The following is a 6,000-nucleotide window of genomic DNA, read 5'->3' as shown; positions in this document are numbered from 1 at the left end:
CAATTGCGTTTTCGTTCTCAAAATCCTCTTCATACCAAAGAAGAAAAGGACTTAAACTCTGAAGGTCATTTTTATCCTTGATACAAATACTGTAAGATATTTGTTTATCACAAAGTTCAGTATCAAGCTGTTGTCCACCTGTGTACTATTCTAATTTTTAGTTTCATCTTTTGAACGTCCAATGGAGGAAATCCTTTTATAATGAAAAGGTTATTTCAAAAATCCTTTATTTGGTTGACATATGATACATCGAAAAGATAACAACAAATGGCAGAAATTTCTCAACACATGAAAAACCTTTTCTTTGCCACCCCATCAACAGGACACAAAAATACTTTTCGGTGGCAGGGACGATTTTTCCTTCAAATGACGCTAATATATTTTTTTCTAATTTGTGGAACAATAATTTTGTTTCGTTATCTAACTCCCGTGAAAGAAACATCTATGAAATGAAAGGCCGGTGAAAAGCACTAATCTCTACAAAGACATCATTGTGAAGGTTAAGTGTGACGTTGCTATTTCAGATAGATTTTCTATACATTCATAAACATCTCTACAATAAAACATACTTTGGGATCAACAAATAATTCACACTTAATGTTCCTTTTCAATATAACTTTCTAATGATAACAAAATAAATCTCTAGATCTCATCTATTCATTTTGGATACAATGTTTGGGCTCATTCAGTGACTTCCTATGATGATAGATAATGAACCAATGAGAATTGTGAAGCGACCTAATTACTATTTGAAACTACAGACAAATGCAATAAAGAGCGAGAGTGATAATCTGATAGAGCTTTTTTTTTAATTGAGAGTCGAAGTTGGAAATGGATAATTATCTTTGCTTTTGGGTATAATAATGACTCCTTAGTGTTGATTGGTAAAGCAATACATTTAGCTTCTAAGACCTAATGATTAGAGGCGTTACAACGGCTCTCATCAGTTGGGAAGCGATAGAGAGACTTCCCGTCTTTTGAGAAAGAAAGGTAAGAGGAGAAAATGGATGAACTTCTTCTTGAATGGAGATGATGAAGATTTGGCCTTCAGTGCACATACAACAAGGATAGCAGGAAGAGCAAGAACGTCGTGTCTGAGACTTCTTTGGCTACGCTCCCTGTAAAGAAGAGGAGTCGAACATAAGTAATGCTCATTCTAAATAATGGTCACCAGACCATTGAGTCAAACTAGATCTAAAGTAAAAAATGTTTTTCCTGCAGGTAGTTGAAGACTATAATTATAAAAATTTAGTATAAAATTTTCATCGTAAAAGAATAAAATCTGTCTTTAATATGTTTTGAGAAGTAATTAATGAATGGAAATAGCAGTTTATTGTACTATTACATCTCTACTCTTAATCTAATCACTATTATATTCATGGAATCCCATTCAAGACATTAAAAACCTAGTATTACACAAAGTAAACATTATTTTTTACATTATGTGGAACTTTGAAATCTATAGTCAGCTGTCAAAACAATTTGAGCAAAATTCTGCAATGGGCTCATTTTTTTTTCCTTACTTACCAACTGCTTCAAACGCATCGTATCCTGAAACAAAAAGAAAAAAGGTTTTAGGATTACAAAGAAAGACCAATATTTTCGTAAAAAAATATTAATTAGCTTTCCCGAGGCAGAAATAAATGAGCAATTTTATTAGAATTCTTTCATTATTTTTTTTTATTATTCGTTAAGACTTTTTTTATGTGAATGAAATGCAGGAAGTTTTTTATAATGTTCATAAAGAATTCAGACTTAAAGTTATGTTAGTCATTATTGGGGGATAAAACCCTAATAATTCACCTTTCAATGTAATAAGCTAAAAGGCCAAAGGTGGCAATGACAGCCCAAAAAGGCCTATCACAATCTCTTCTCTTCGACTCTGCTTAACTTTTTATCTTTCTATTACAGACATCTTATTAACAACCTTCTTTCTCTAATGATGCCAGTTTGTTTTATGCGCTCCCAATTAAGCGACCGAACGCAAGGTCAGATTTGAGGAACTTATGAGATCTGACTCTTTTTCCTCTTGCAAAGTTATTTTTTTGCTAAATTCAACTATGAATTCAGTTGGAAACTCGGCTAAACTCTGTTCCAACTTTAGAGAATAATAGAAAGAAAAAACGAGACACCATTAAGTAAGTAAAAGGAGAAAACTTAATTCTGGTAATGTTAGGCTACTACACAATGACGTGTGTCAAAATTGCAAGGGCATCGAATCATTGTGCCTGACTGTGCAAAGTTATTCTTTTCCTTCATGAGAATCAGGGGCATTCGTGAATATAATCATGAGCATCATTAGCAGAAATTCGTTATAGTTCTTTTCATCTCTTTTCTTGAATAACATAAGCGATTTTATCTTGGATATACCCATTATTATTTCGATTGGTACCAAGCCACCCCCCCCCCTCTCTCTCTCTCTCTCTCTCTCTCTCTCTCTCTCTCTCTCTCTCTCTCTCTCTCTCTCTCTCTCTCTCTCCTTACCAGGAAAATAGATGATGTTCCGCCGGACCTGATACTCAGTCTCCGGGATGGATAGGACGCACTCGAATATATTTTCCTGTTGCTTTAAGACACGATCCTCCATTTGTGCTTGTAGGTAGACGCTGAAACCATCCTCGGCTTCTATGACTTCCTCGTGAGCCTCTTTCACCAGAGACCTTCGAAAAAGCAACAAAAGGACAAACAAGTTAGCCATATTTGTTAAGGAAAAATAAAGATTAAAATAAAGTACCCACACAGTATTTCCAGATGTCCTTGCTATTATAAAAAAAATGTTGTATGTACATTTACCTATCGAAGCTTACACCTATGTTTGCTACGATATTCTATTTTAAAAAGATCAAATCGTCACAATTCAACTGTGATTTTTATATTCCGTATTCTATAGGATACACTAAGGTGGTCAACCAGGCTATGTTGGACTACTGTTAATCTAGGTTGTGAAAGTTGTTGTTGTTGAAGAGACAGATTGAGTAGTTTATAAGCTATTATATGTTTAATAAACAAATATTCTTTACCTATGATCTGTAAATATGATAACAGCATATGATCACTCACGATTAGTGGGGTAGCATTAGTAGGTGATGATTAAGAAAAAAAGTTTAAAATTGGTAAAAGAGCTTGGAGAACAAAGATAACAGTGAATATTAGCTAGAGTTAAGCCCCGAGAAAAAAAATAGAAATAGAACAGGAAGCAGTGAATATTAATATGGAAGACATGTGAGGGACGCCAATGATTTTGGAGTAAATACAGTCATATAAAAATGAAACGGTGAAAGTAAAGATCTGGAAAGAAGGAAGATCATCTCAGGGAGCTAAGGTTATGTTGTATTCATGGACTGTTAAGACAACTATATTTTATTGAAGCACAGTTAGAAAACTGAAAGCAAACAAGGGGAAATTATGGAAGATCTTTATACTGGTTTATAAATTTTACAAATTAAAGTATCAAATGGTGCAAGAAAAAAAGGGATTTGATGCGACAGAGATTATGTGGAATGGTTACGTGAAGGGATAAATAAATAAAACGTTTGAGGGAGTTTGGAAATGTGAAGAAACTGGAAGATTAGAGAGTGGGCGAAAAGGGAGAAGTGTTTACTACAAGGAGTGAAAGACCCTGGAATATCATAGTCTCAGAAATTAGAATACATGCAAGAGACTGTGTAAAGGGAGTTTATGATAGGGGGTTTGCAAAGCCCCCTGAGTTAGTTGTTAAAAGATAAAGTGTCTGATGCAGTGGAAGATTTCGTAATTGGGTTTCATCTTAAATTCAGTAATTAAAACGTGGATATGTCGTCAGTTGTATCGTCTTTCTTAGACCACACAATTCAATAAAATAGCTTATTCTTTGAAAAGAAAAGTATCTAATTAGAGGGTCCTGCAAGTTTTAACTTATGCATCAGAAACTTGTTACAACGTAAAGAGCTATAGAAAGAATAATGACAGTAAGAAGCAGCAAAAGAGCGACATGATACGAGAACAAACTAAAGCAGAGGATATTCGTAAAACTTATAAAAAAAAAAAAGGAATGGACATGGGTCGTATAATGTGAATGACATTTAACAGATAGACATTAAAAATAAGCCAATGGGGTTATAAAAATTGCAAAGATGTGGGGGGAGGGAAGGAAGACAATGGATTGATACTAGAAAAATGTATGAGTGTGGACTAACATAGAGAAACCATAAACAGACAAGTGAAAGGACATGTCTCAGGCCTTTGTTTTGCAGTGAACTAGGATTAGATGATTAAATATATATATATATATATATATATATATATATATATATATATATATATATATATATATATATATATATATATATATATATATATATATATATACATAGATGGAAAAGTGTTGGTCTGCAGATGGTTAAGTACCCTTGAACGCCATATAAATTATTTTCGATTAGTGAAGCTCACCTTTACTGTTTAGTTGCGCCCTCGTATAACCTAAGCAGAGGTTTCGGGTACATTCCATGAGCATCACAAGTGACGTTGACGGTGGAGGGAGTTGTCTTCTGGTATGACACGTTCATACTGGTTGCTGGTGCTGTTGGGAGTAAAAAAAAAAAAAAGAAAAAAAATGGAAAATTTTGAAATATGAAGAATCCAAGTTTGAGTTTTAGCAAATTGAAAATGATACAGACTATGGAAATCATGTGGCTTTAATGACTTGTATATTGCCTAGTAATCTCCTTTCGAACGTAGGAAGAAGGCTGTAGTTTTACATGTATAGGTGTGTTAACCTATTCTTGAAGGGTCACGAGACCAAATCATCAGATTGTGATGGAAATTGATGAGAACATTAAAAAAGTGTCTCCCTAGAGATAAGCAACTTCAGATGAATAATCGATATCGATTAAAAACTGGTTAAAAATATATATGCGTTTTTAAGATTTCGAGCAAGTTTATATAATATTAAAAGCTTCCCACAATTACCAATAATTTGAACTCAATAACTATGAGATAAATATAATCATACCCCCAACATCAATGTTATTGAATGTACATGTCTCTGTGCATCAGATAAAATATTGTAAACATATGCGAGCTGTTGTGTGTTGTTATCTGGGGGATAATGATAAAAGTTCTACATTTTGTCGTCTTGGAAATCATCTAACGCAATTTGGAGCATTGAAATATTTCGAAGAATTAGTGCTTGGTAATCCGATATATAAACATGTTGTTGATGTTATATGACTGAGAGATGTCATCGATGCAAATAGTATAGGCTGAATGACTCCTTCTTCGATGTTTAAAATTATGTGCAATGTTCAAGGTTCTGACTTCAGTTATTTTTAAGCACATTTTTTCTTCCTAGTGTCTTTTTGTAAGAAATTTCCCCTTCAAATGAGTCCCATTCAGCTTGTTTAGATTTTAAATAGGGTGTCCTTGCAATTTGAGACCCTTTCCTTCTTAGGGATTTCTTTCTCCGAATCTTTTGTCATTTTCGAAAACCGTTTTTCCTTATTGCAGCTTTTTCCTTTACTCTAGGTTTTTCTTTCATGCATTCATTTAACTTCTTTGAAGATACCCTTTTCTCTCAATCTGTTTTCTCTAGAATATTTGGAGCCTAAAAATGTATTCCCTTTTCTGAATCTTTCTTTCTTAACAATTTTTTTTCTTCCTCTAAGACGTGAGCTGTTTTTAATTAACTATGTTGCCACTCTTCCTTTCTTGTTCCAGCTACAATTATTCTTTGAGCTGTAGTAAAAAAAAAACATCAAACTTTTCTCCCTTCTTATTTCTCTTTCTTTTCCTTCGTTGCCTCATAATCTCTATTCTTCTTCATCTTCTTAAAAACCTTTCCATGACTCGAGACCCTTTGTGTCTTTTACTCTCTTTTGCTTCTTTATTCTTATCGAAACAGTCGAGCAATTTCCTTTCTCTTCAAGAGACCTTTTACGTTTATTGCCTTTTGTTAAGAGCTTCCAAAGATGCGAATAATAATAACATTGTCCAGGAACTTTGCAAGGAATATTTCGCCTTTTA

The 6,000-nt window shown here is 33.6% G+C and overlaps 1 pseudogene; it reads right to left on the bottom strand.

Moving 5' to 3' along the window:
* Nucleotides 1-204: 204 nt before the first annotated feature.
* The window catches only part of LOC137642968 (uncharacterized), a 344,789-nt pseudogene continuing 338,993 nt past the window's right edge, over nucleotides 205-6,000 (bottom strand).

Source organism: Palaemon carinicauda, chromosome 6, assembly GCF_036898095.1.
Source record: "Palaemon carinicauda isolate YSFRI2023 chromosome 6, ASM3689809v2, whole genome shotgun sequence".
NCBI classification, from domain to species: Eukaryota; Metazoa; Arthropoda; class Malacostraca; order Decapoda; family Palaemonidae; genus Palaemon; species Palaemon carinicauda.
The sequence above is the reverse complement of the archived record's forward strand: the minus strand, read 5'-3'. Positions and strand labels throughout refer to the sequence as shown.